This window comes from Peromyscus eremicus, chromosome 11, assembly GCF_949786415.1.
Source record: "Peromyscus eremicus chromosome 11, PerEre_H2_v1, whole genome shotgun sequence".
Taxonomy (NCBI): domain Eukaryota; kingdom Metazoa; phylum Chordata; class Mammalia; order Rodentia; family Cricetidae; genus Peromyscus; species Peromyscus eremicus.
The window spans coordinates 69396592-69409676 of NC_081427.1; the positions used below are offsets into that span (position 1 = coordinate 69396592).

Below are 13085 nucleotides of genomic sequence, written 5' to 3' on the forward strand. Positions count from 1 at the left end.
GAGGTGAGAAGAGTGTGTTAGGTCCCTGGCACTGCAGTTACAGTTATTGTGAGCCAGGCGTGGATGTTGGGGATGAAACTTCTGGAAAAACAACAAGCACTCTTAACCTCTGTGTCATCTCTTCAGCCCCTGACACAGTTTCATACTTCTCAGAAACCATCTTTCAGAACATAAGTAAGAAGTTCTATATGAACTAACGTGCAATATGTCTTGAAAAGATCATTAAGTGATCCACAGGCCCTCCTGATGCCATGCGGCTCAGATGGGTGGAAGACACCCATGGGGCAGCCTGGGTCCTCAAGTTTCAACCTGCTTGAAGCATCCACAGGCCCACCCAGCTCCTTGCAACACTGGGCAGGTGGGTGCCATTATGATGAGCAAGTGCACGATGGAGAAATTGGAGAAAAGGGAGGCGGAATGGTTTGCGTGCCGTGGGAAGAGGCAGTCCTGAAGAATCAAGGGCTGTGAGGAATGCTGATGTTGGCAGCTGCTTCCCACCCTGGACCAGGGTGATATCCGGGCCTGGGCTGCTGCTGAGGGCCATGTCTGGGTCCATGGTCCTGTTGCAGCAGGGGTCTGTGTTAACTTTCATGACCCAGGTTGTCACCAAGGCCACAGGGATACCTGGGGTCTGGGCTGCCACCTGTGGCCATTTTGGTGTCTGAGGGCTGTGAAACTACTGGGGCTATGCTGATCTCAGTGGCCTGTGCTTCAGCTCAGAGCCATGGTGACATCTGAGCCCAGGCTGCAGCGTAGGGCCATATCTGGGTCCATGTCCCTACTGTAGCCAGGGTCTGGGTTGATGTCTGTGGTTCCTGATACCACTAAAGGCTGTGCAAATACCCGAGGCCTGTGCTGCCACCTGAGGTCATGTTGGTGTCTGAGGGTCATGCTGCAGCCAGGATCATACAGATCTGAGTGGCCTGCATACTACAAGGTGCCATAGTGACGTCTGGGCCCGGGCTGCTGCTGTGGGCCATGTCTGAGTCTGTGGCCCAGTAGCAGCCAGGGTCTGGATTGATGTCTATGGTTCCTGTTGCCATCGAGGACTGAGTAGATGCTCCGGGTCTGGACAGCCACCTGAGACCATGTTGGTGTTCTAGGACCTAGCTGCCACCAGGGCCATACTGATCTGGGTGCCCTGTGCTGCCGGTGGGGCCATGGTGACATGCAGGCCTGGACTGCTGCTGAGGGCCATGTCTAGGTCCATGTTCCTGCTGCAGCTGGGGTCTGTGATGACATCCATGGCCTGTGTCACCACAGGGGTTCATAGTAACCATGCCTGTTGAAATCTGAGGGTTGTGCTGGGCTGGCCCTGCCCCTCACTGGCCTTGGGATATCTTGCCCTACTCCTAGGTGGACACTGCAGCAGGAGAGCTTGCCCCCCACACACCCCCATGGAATAGTTGGTCCCCCCACTCAAGAGAGCTGGCTCTGCCCCTCACCTGAGGGGGGCTGTCCCAGTGGCCCAGATTGACCAGCTCAGCTGCCACCCAGACCTACATCCTGGGCCTTGGGTTGGCCTACCCTAACATCTATTCCATCTATGACCTGCTGGAGTGCGTAAAGGGACTGGTCCTGTGGAATGATAACCACAGGACTGTAGATGTAACCAACCGTCTTATTAAATAAGAAACACAGAGCCGATTCAGAGAAGAAAGCCAAGAGGTCAGAACTAAGAGCCTTACCCTTCCTGCTTCAGCCAAGAGAGCTCTCCGAAAAAGGGGCCTACTTCCTGTCTGTTCGTCTTTATATAGACTGTCTGTTCTGCCTTCTTATTGGTTGTAAACCCAAACACGTGACTGCTTCGTCACTGCCTGTATGTACAGCCCTCCAGGTCCTCTATGGTATTGAGATTAAAGGCGTGTGTCTCCAATGTTGGCTGTATCCTTGAACACACAGAGATCTACCTAGCTCTGTCTACCAAGTGCTGGGATTAAAGGCATGCGCCACCACTGCCACGCTCTTGCTATGGCTCTAATAGCTCTGACCCCCAGGCAACTTTATTTATTAACATACAATTAAAATCACATTTCAGTACAAGTAAAATACCACCACACAGGATCTCCATGATTAAGGGCAACAGCAGGATCCTAGAGCAGTTTCGATGAGGGCCCAGTAATGATGGTGTGTCAGAGGCCTTGAACCAGACCAGTGACTCACTGCAATAAACATCTTTTGGGTGGGCTGATTGGACAAAAGGGTATACTGTATGAAACACCACAGCTCCCATGCCACTAGGATGAATGAAGAGGTGTTGGAAAGACGGAGGATTTTTGTTTGTTTGGGTTTTTTTATTTTTAATTAATTTGGGGGTGGGATGCTGCAGTGGTAATGGGTGGATATGGAGGGACTGGGAGGCAAGCAGTTGGGGAGTATGATGTGAAATTCCCAAAGAATCAATGAGAAATTGTTTTTTAAATCATTACGCAAATAAGAGAAAGTAAAACAAGTAGAATGTACTAATCAAATTGAGTAAAAATTAATAGTGATACAAGTTCATCCTGTCAAGGTTCCTTAGCCCAAATCCACCAGAATTACTTACAGATGAAGATGTTGAGTATGTATTTTGTTTGTGTTTGTAGGGCAAGGCTGCAGACATACCATGGAGTAACCACACAGTGGTTGTCTGTAGGAGTACGTGGCAAAAGAATTACCAAGGAATTGGCTTTGTTTGGGTGAGGGGAGAAATGGGCACAAAATACGATTACGTATGTAATAAATTTTATCTAAAGGAAGGCAGTCTATGAGGGGATAAGCTGGGGATTCAAGTATCTCCATCAGTCCCTCTGGCCCGGGTGAGGACAAGGCCACAACTGCTTTGTAACAGTCAAGTGGTCGTTTCCTGGAGTATCTTGTTAGATTGATCTCTCTCAGTCCTTGGTTCGAGGAAGCAGGCTTTTTAAAAAATGCATTTTATGTTTTTGTTATTTTGGGTTTTGTTGTTATTGCTGAGCTCTGCCTGCGGGTGGCCAGCTTCTCCATCACACATTCAGAATCTTTGGAACAAAAAGAAATACGCAGGGAGCTCAACACCAAGTCCTTCCAATCCGTGAGCCCTTCACACTCCCGCTGCCTTTGCACAAGCTTGTGTTATAGATGATAGATGCCCAAGTTGTGTCTAGTCCAGCCCTCAGGATACGGAAGTGCTAAGGGGGTATACCGTGTGTGTGTGCACGCACATGAGTGCATGTCTGTGTGTGTGTTTACAAAGCACAAGTCATTCATTCCAATAAGGGACACCATGCTAATGTTCTATAGAGAGGATAACTGAAAGTAACAGAATAGACAAACAAATAACAAAACACAAAAGTCCTCTTCTGCGTGGAACCCCAGTGGAAGCTGGACTTGATTAACTGGAACTGGTTCACAGCATTTCCCATGCATTAAATGCATCTTGAATTTTTTTTTTTTCTAATAATGAGAACCATAGACTAGGATACATTTAAAACCCATAGATTAACCTGGAAATGTGAGGAATAATTTCTTCTTCTAACCTACGTCTACTCTTATAATTCTATCCCTTCCTGCTTTCCTGTTTCCCTTTTATTAACAATAGTAGAGTTGCTGGGCCAGGGGAGTATCTCAGTGCTGCAGCAAGTGGCTAACGTATGAGAGGCCTTGGGCTCAATCCCCAGCATACACGCCCCAAAAGAAGAGCCTCACCTTGGTCTAATATTTTATTCAAGCTTCGCAGTTTGTCGGGCACAGGAGCTCTAATATGGTAAAGCCCGGGAAGAAAATATTCTCGTCTTCCCGGGATATATGCAACCAGGCTGTCCCTGTTGAGGGTGGTTGAGCACACAGGGGTTGAGAACACGATCTGCAGGTGGTCGGAAGTTTCCAGACGGGATGGCTTTAAGACTGTAGTAGAAAAGGGAGGCTGGTATTTACCATGAAGAACTTATAACTTGAGAAGGTACATTTCCCAAGAAGCCCAACCCTGAGAGGTGAGGGGGAAGCCCTGAGCATAAGCAGGGAGGGCACACCAAGATGCGGCACAATGGCTCAGAAAGTCAGACTGCCGCCTGCTGGGACCTCCAGGGAATACAGCTAACCCTTTTTGTTTCATGGTGTTTTCCCCGTCCCGTGTTGCATATACACCATTTAATATAATTTATTTATCTCGTGAGGTTTCTATCATAAGGGAAAGGAGACGGGAGTAGGGAGGAAGGAAGAGAGAGAGGGAGAGGGAACATGAGAAATTGATGGACACGTGACCCAATCCAGTTCGTTTTCTTGGTCACAAAGCTGGTTTAGGGCACCTTTGGGGTGAATTAGACACTTTTGGGAAAGCCACCCTACGTTGGACTGAAGAAGAGATTATCATAGTCTAAGAGGCCACCCACTGCCAAAGAAGACCTTAAAAGGGTATTTTAAAATACTTGGCTTTGTTGCTAACATTATAAAATCAGGAACAAAGAACAAAGACTCAGTTTTTGGCTTTTCTTAAAGAACCAAGATCGGCCGCACAGGCGCTGCGCCCTCACAGCCGAGGTGCTGCTGCCCCCTGCAGGTGGGAATTATGGTTTTCTTTTTGCGAGTCCCTTCTCCTGCTGCAAAGGTACTGTTTCATTTTGTGCATTACCGAGTATATGGGTATTTGAATTCATTTATATACTAATTATCCTCAGCCTGCAGTGTATGGCGTGCTAGCATGGGTCTGGTCAGGAAGAAAGGAGCACAATCTTAGGTTAGCGAGTCTCAACGTGATTTTTCCACCACATGTGGAGAACTGCACTCCAAACCATTTCTCCAGCAATTAATACCATAGTCTATGCCTACTGTAAAGTCTCTTGCAGGGTTTTCTTGTGCTATAAGTGCTAATGCCATATGCATCAGTGGTGAGATAATAAATACTTAGGGATTCAGAGGAGGGCCCAATTGTTTCTGTAGTCATTAAGAATTTTAAAAACTGGTTTGAACTTTTCCTGGGCGGCAGGCAAGGCAAAGGCAAATGTGTGAACTTAGGAAGCTCACACAGTTCCCACAGAGTGCAAAGTGGGATACCGGAGGCCACGCTGATTCTCCTTCAGTCACGATGCTGGCTATCTCAGGAGTGAGAGACCCACAGAAATATTGAAACAGGAAAAAAAAAAACTGCATGTGAAACTCTCCCCCCCCCCCAGGGGACAACAAAGACCCCAAGGAGTGAGGTAATTTGCTCGATTTCACACAGCCACTTAGTGAATCAGCTGAGATCAGATTTGCCTTCCAGTGTTTGCCTGCCCACGTGGAGGCATGGGAGTCCTGGTCATGGACAAGGAGAGGGGATGCTGAGCTGCCAATGAGTTTTAGATGTAATTTTTCTTCTTTTCCACTTCTTTTCATCACTCACTTTCATTTCATATTATTACTCAAAAATCAAACAAACAAACACAAAAACAAGAAACTGTTATGGGAGGTGTGTGTGTGTGTGTGTGTGTGTGTGTGTGTGTGTGTGTGTGTCCAGTAGAGGCACAGATTAAGAATACTTGGTGAGTCGAAGCACTTTCCAAATGTGATTGAAGTTGACTGCCTGCAAAAAGTGATCCACTCGGCTTCTAAGTTCTCTGTGACTGCCCTTCTCAGCAAAAAGGAGAAACCACAAGATGAATTTTCAGCTGACTGAAGTGGGCAGGAGGAAAGGCATACGGAGCTAGCAGACACGCCTCTGGTGCAGCATTTATAAAAATGAGGGTCAGAATTTGAAAATAATAGTCAGTTTTGTGCTACCTTAAAACAAACAGACAGACAGACTGCCTCTGGCTTTCACACCATATCCACAAGGTCTACTTTACATCTTGGGATTTGGGCCTGGCTGTGTAGCTCAGTATTAAGATCACTTGATTTGGATTTGAATCCGGGCTTGGCATTTACCAGTTAAATGATCCAGACAACTGAATTAATCTTCCCATGTATCCATCTGCACATGTATAAAATGATGAGAAGTTGCTTTTTACTGCTTTCTTTGGGTTGTTAAGAGATTTGCTGCCTTTATTTGAGGTTGCCCCAAATCAGATTCCAAGACAAGATTTGAGTACAAGTAGGTTGTTTGGCATAGGACCCCAGGAAACAGCAAGGCCATGTTGACATGTGGCAGGGAAGTTCCATTAACAATAACAATTTCAAAAAGCTAATAACAATAATGGCTGTGTTCACGGAGGCATCATTGCTTCATTCGAAGGGCTAGGAATCAACGAATGGTCCACATCTCCAAATGGCACTCGTTGGTTGACAGGAGTTCTGCAAGTCATGAACACCTGAACACTTCTGCCCTGCCCCGCACTGCGCTGGCCACAGGTTTGGGACATGTTAGAGTGCAGAGAAACCCTCCTACACAAAGACCCAGGCTCAAGGTTGGAAGCTTTGAGTTTCCATGGCAAGTGCCGCGTAAGGCTGCCAAGGACTCCTGAAAGGGTACAGGTGGGACAGTGGTAGCCTCTGTTCTAGTGAGATGACGTATTTCTTATAGCAGGGCCTAGAACACTGCAGCACCCAACAGAGGATATCGCTCCTTAAAATTCCTTGGCGTGAAGATGGCGGAAGGAGAGTTCTCCACAGATGGAGGAAACGCTGTTTCTCACATGAGTGGATCTGGCAGCCACACTTTCCTCTACCATCTTCCTTTCCCTCCCAACCTCCCTTTTCCTCTAGAGCCTTTTACCTCTACCTTCACACCTCTCCCTTCCTTCTTGTCTTCTGTGTTCTTGTCCTCCTCCTACCTTCCCCTTGACTCCTGAATCCCAAACCTAGAAGAGTGCTTGATGTGTTCCACACTTTCTCATCATTCAGAGCCCTCGTCCAATTCTTTCCTATCTTTCCTCAATAATAGTTTTTAATTCAGAAATTCAAGGTACTATCAACATCTATGAGAAGGGATCCCAGGTGTCTTTTTTTTCTTGTGGTCTGACCGGTGGTCAAGTAGCGTCTCTGTAGATGTCTTCACATTTACCACTTACATCAAGCATGGTGGCACATGTCTGCAATGACAGCACTTGGAAGCAGAAAATCATTGCGAGTTCTAGGCCAGCCTGGGCTACATAGTAAGATGCTGTCTCAAAACAACAGCAGCAGCAACATAAACCTTACCACCTGCAATATAAATATGCATTTATATTGTCTTGCTAATTACATCATTATTCTTTTTAATTAGAAGTTGAACATTTGCATTCTTTTTCCCACACTTAACATTTATTAAAAATTGACAAACAAAACCTGTACAAAAACTATCCCCCAATTCCTTATCACTTTGAAACAGTAATCTCGAAAGACATTATCGCCTAGGACCCCCTCTTCCTCTGCTGCGACCACATCCTCTTCCTCTACCTTGGCCTCAACCTCTTCCTACAACAGCTTCCCTTTTCTTAGACTTCACCTTAGGTTCCACATCCACAAGTAATGTGTCCAGAGGTAAGCTGTCTGGTAGAATAAAGTATCAAATGTTATTTCCTCGAATGCTCAAGGTTTCCAACTGTACAGGTTCTCTGTTCTTCAGGGTCATTTTCACAGCTTTAAGATGTGTATTCACGCTGACATCTACACCTGTGATTGTTCCATGGACTTGTGTTCCACTCTTCAATTCAATGATTACAGTTTCATGACTCAATTTCATCAAAAATCTCACGAGCTTCATCCTAGCGGCTTAGCCTCCTTCTGGTCCGACTGGACACGGAATTCAGGATCCCAAGACTCACAGAGAAGGCATATGAATGGCCGGAAGAGCACGCAGAGGCCTGCGGATCGAACATTTTTAGCTATAAACCCTCTGTTTGCAAATGTTCTTGAGAAGTTCACAGAGGGTTTGTAGCTATGCTGACCTCTAACAGTCATTATGCAAACAGGTTATGCAACATGTTTCCTATAGCAGAGAAACCTTTTTTTTTTGGAATTCTGGTACCGGTCATCAATCCTACCATGCACTTGGTGCTCTATGGGTAATGTTTTAGGTAATAAAAACTGTGTTTAGAATATTTCCGCTATTACACAGTGCTTTTTACCAAGTTGCCACCTGTAGCAATAAAACACATTAAAAATTCATTTCCCATACAGATGGGATTGTAAGTGTTGAATCTTGTTGGTGATCTGCCAGTTCTGTACCTAAGTGGCCATTAAATTGGACCAGTTGTTCTATTTTTTCACCCTGGGTTGCCTTAAAACCTCTTCCAAAAAGGTCTTTAGTCTTATTATTTGTAGCCTGGAAGATTTACTTCTCAAAATCAGATGTTAGAGTGGCCAGGGAGAGCTTTTCACAAACAAAGAGGCAGAGTGCTAATCCTCATTGTTTGAGGAAGGTCAAAGGTGGGAGGTGCTTTTGTTTTGCTTCTTTATTTTCGTGGCATTGTGGGCTGAACTGGACACCTTGTACAATGATGACAGTATTCTCCACTGAGCCTCATCCCCAGACTAAAGTTTAGTATTTAAAATAAGATCTTCAAGAAAAAAATTCATAACGAAAATATCTACATAGCATATAAACAACCTGGAGAAAGGCATTCTCCAAATGGATGCCACCCCTTATGTGCATTTCTACTTGACAAGAAAGTGACCTGTTTGAAGAAGTTATCAGGACACTTCACAAACAATTCTTAAGGTTTAGCAGTGCTTTCATATTTTAGTTTATCAACTTTCTAGTAATTTAGTACATGTAAATAAAATCTGTTGTCTAATCTTCCTCCTCCTCCTCCTCCTCCTCCTAGTCTTCTACTACTAGTAGTACTGCTACTATTACTACTACCATGTTGATAGGAAAGTAGATTGCATACATGTGCTGTCAGCCACTACAGGGCATGTGTGCCCATGTGGCGCCCATTCTTATCTTCTGCAACAATCTTAGCAGAATCTGTGAGGACAACTGAGAGGCCTACGGGATGAAGACTAGAACACATCTTTCTAGTCCATGGAAGCTATCCAGGAGTGTCAGGGCCTCTGCCCCAGAACTGTCTTCAGAACAGAAGGTTTTGTGCAGGGTCCATAAACTGAGCTCTCTTATTCTGTTTAGCTCTTTATCTCCACTCTAGACTCTCAAGCCTGTCCTAGAAACTGTCATTAAAAAACTAGAATGTGTCCATCCCAGGCTGAAGTGGTACTATGGCAGTACTCTATGACTACAGTACTCTATGACTATGGCAGTACTCTATGACTACAGTACTCTATGACTATGGCAGTGCTCTATGACTATGGCAGTACTCTATGACTACAGCAGTACTCTATGACTAGAGCAGTACTCTATGACTATGACAGTACTCTATGACTACAGCAGTACTCTGACTACAGCAGTACTCTATGACTAGAGCAGTACTCTATGACTGTGACAGTACTCTATGACTAGAGCAGTATTCTATGACTATGACAGTACTCTATGACTACAGCAGTAGTCTATGACTATGGCAGTACTCTGACTACAGCAGTACTCTATGACTACAGCAGTACTCTATGACTAGAGCAGTACTCTATGACTATGACAGTACTCTATGACTATGGCAGTACTCTATGACTATGACAGTACTCTATGACTATGACAGTACTCTATGACTACAGCAGTACTCTATGACTATGACAGTACTCTATGACTACAGCAGTAGTCTATGACTACAGCAGTACTCTATGACTACAGCAGTACTCTATGACTGTGACAGTACTCTATGACTGTGACAGTACTCTATGACTACAGCAGTACTCTATGACTGTGACAGTACTCTATGACTACAGCAGTAGTCTATGACTACAGCAGTAGTCTATGACTATGGCAGTACTCTATGACTGTGACAGTACTCTATGACTATGGCCGTACGCTATGAACATGGTAATACTCTATGACTATAGTAGTACTCTATGACTGACTGACTATGGCTGAGAAAGAAGCTCTATCCTGACTAATCCTAGGTAAGCTAGTATGCTTCCCAAACTAAAACTTGCTTGAAAAGTAGAGCCAAGGGTCTGGAGAGATGCTCAGTGGTTTAGAGCACTTGTTACTCTTGCAGAGGACCCTGGTTCAATTTCCGATGCCCACATGGTGACTCACAACCACCCATAACTTCGCTTCCAGGGAATCAAATGCCCTCTTCTGCTGTGGAATAATCATGCTGTACACTGTGTAAATATATGACTGGTTTAATAAACAAGCTGACTGTCCAATAGCTGAACAGGATAAAGTTAGGCAGGAAAGTCAAACTGAGAATGATGGGAGGAAGAAGGGCAGACTCAGAAGAGTTGCCAGCCAGACACACAGGGAGCAGGAGATGAATGTGCCATGTTAATAAAGGTACCACCATGTGGCAGAGCATAAATAAGGAATATGAGTTAACTTAAAATGTAAGCCTGAGCCATTGGCCAAGCATTTGTAATTAATATAAGCCTCCGTGTGTTTACTTGAAAGTGGCTGCAGGACAGGAAATTCTACCTACAAATGGCACCCAAACGTTTGGCAAGAATTTCCACATAAAACCTGAGAAAGATTTTTAAAAGGTTCTAAAACAGAACATTGAGCAGCTTCCTATTCTCCTGGCTGCTGCCTGAGGGCTTGAACCTCCAGCACACTTCATGGAAGGTTCCCACAGTCTCTCATGCCAGCCACAGTGCAGAGAAAACATCTCCCAGACCCTGCCTGTGGGTTTGAGCTGCCGCCAGAGCAAGCCCACCAGCGTGCCATGAACTAGGCCTCATTGTGGGTTTAGTTTTGCTCATGCAGACAGAAGTGGTTACAAATGCACAGTAAAGACAGATTGAGACAAAAAGAGCCTCTGAAAAGACCACAGTGTGTTTGAAAACGTGCATCGGCTTGGGAGAGAGAAAAGAAAAAGTACATACAATCTTAGATTTAAAAATATAGTTTTAGGCCGGGCAGTGGTGGCACACGCCTTTAATCCCAGCACTTGGGAGGCAGAGGCAGGCGGATCTTTGTGAGTTCGAGGCCAGCCTGGGCTACCAAGTGAGTTCCAGGAAAGGAGCAAAGCTACACAGAGAAACTCTGTCTCGAAAAACAAAATAAATAAATAAATAAATAAATAAATAAATAAATAAATAAATAAATAAATAAATAAAAATATAGTTTTAAAATAAAGTCCTTAAAAAAGGAATAGAGTAATAAAAAATATAAGAAGCCATGAAAAGATGGAAAGTACACAGAGAGTTTGGATACTGTATGTTATTGTGTTGTCTTTAGATTTTCTGATTGCTGAGGAAGGAACAGCAGCTGCTAAGATGCATTGGATTATAACAACTGTTAGATTAAACCAAGCAATATATATTTTAAAAATATCTTGACTTCAAAATTTAAGTCAAAAGATGTGTTGCTTTGGGTGAGAAGTTATACTTTTATTTCCACAGGAAATGAGAAGCTGTGGATTCATTCTGGGTTAAGGAAAATCATATTTGATCAAGGAAGACCCCCTGAAATGCTGGCTACAGACATTAAAAAAAAAGAAACCTAAAATATCTACAAGACATGTAATATATATTTTACCTGCTCAAACATAAAACAAAAAAATTATCTTTAACTGACTTGTACACACCACATATTTCATACTTGTAATGTATGTTACCTTTAAAAGTTTATTTTCAGAACAAGGGGACCAAACACCAATGAAAATGGATGGCCCTCGTGATCCAGCATCTCAAAGTGCCTCTCTGTTACAGTCTCCTCAGAATTCTGCATTCAGAACAGCTTCAAGGATGCTTGCTGAGATGATCCAGCCTCACAGAATACTGCAGTCAGTACTTGACCATAATCTTAAATTTTCTTAGGGTCCCCCAAAGATTACCAGGGGGACTACTTCAACAGGAAGCAGTCTAGAGAACTATACCCAACATTCTTCAAAACTGGGTTATGGACATTTATTATCATTTAAGCGGGGTTGGTTACAAGTTATTATTGGTAATGATCAGGGAAAAAAAAAGCTGAACAAAGGAGATTAGGTTCAGGGATCTCGTCCTAAAAAAGAAAAGGGGAATATAGAAATTATAGGATAAAAGGGTAGATTATTGAATCTACTTTAATCCAAAAATAACTATTAATCTTAAATATTTTACATTGGTATGGATTTTGGTTTATTGATACAAATTTAAAGTTAATTTTGTTATTCTGTATGTATGTTTCTACTCTTGTTTAAGGTATTGTGTTTATGTAGCTCATTTAAAAATATTATATATAATTAAGAAATACAGATTAATAGTCATCTATAATAGTCAAACTTATAGTCATGTTAGGTACATTTTTCAATATACTATTGAGAGCATGATGGTTTTCTCCACCAGAACCTTTGGTTCTGATAGGTTGACCTTCTGAACACTAGTTGTCACCTGCTGTATACTCCCATGGCCTTTTGCTACCAGCAGTTCTCAATAATATACTTAGATGGTCTTCAAACACATAAAAAACCTACAGAATATGGCATTTAATATGTTTAATATTAAAAAGCTTTTCATGACAGTGAGACAAGTCTGCTCCTGGCAGCACCAATCTACTTCAGAGAAGATGATGGGCATCAAAGAAACTCCATATGCTGTTTGTTTTCTTTATGGCAAAAGCTAGCCATTTGGGGAAAAAAAACTGCCCTTGCCTCACTTGCTGACAGTTACTGTCGAAACTGACCAGCAGGACACGAGAAAGACAACTGCCAAGCTTTGCCAAGACAAGGTAGGACAGTCCTTCAGAATTCCCTGCTTCACAGGAAAGTCTGTCAGACATGCTAGGCCTGTAGGTCAGAGCTGGATACCCCAATGTCACAGAAAAACTTTGGGTGACTGTCCAGGCAACCTGATATCCCTGTCACTAAGTAACATTTCATCCTTCTGGGGTTTTTGATAGAGTTAAAGATGAAATAGTTAAACTTATAGTTTTCCTTAGTTGTGATAGAAAGCAAATTAGGTATAAAACTTTAGACTCACCAAGATAAGATAAATAATAGAGTATTCTCTGTAATTTTGCCAAATACAAATAGACTGGATATTGTAACTGTAATTCTTACTTGATCACTGTTTTGTTGTACATAATTTTACTATGTTAAAGTTAAAACTTTCCTTTTTAATTAGACAAAGAAGAGGAAATGCTATGAAATGATCCTTCTGTACACTGTGTGAATATATGTCACTATGATTGGTTCAAT

At 43.3% G+C, this 13085-nt stretch overlaps 1 pseudogene; it reads right to left on the reverse strand.

The window, feature by feature from the left end:
• Positions 1–7255: 7255 nt before the first annotated feature.
• LOC131921918 (small nuclear ribonucleoprotein Sm D1-like) lies at positions 7256–7689 on the reverse strand (annotated as a pseudogene).
• Between the last annotated feature and the right edge of the window lie 5396 nt (positions 7690–13085).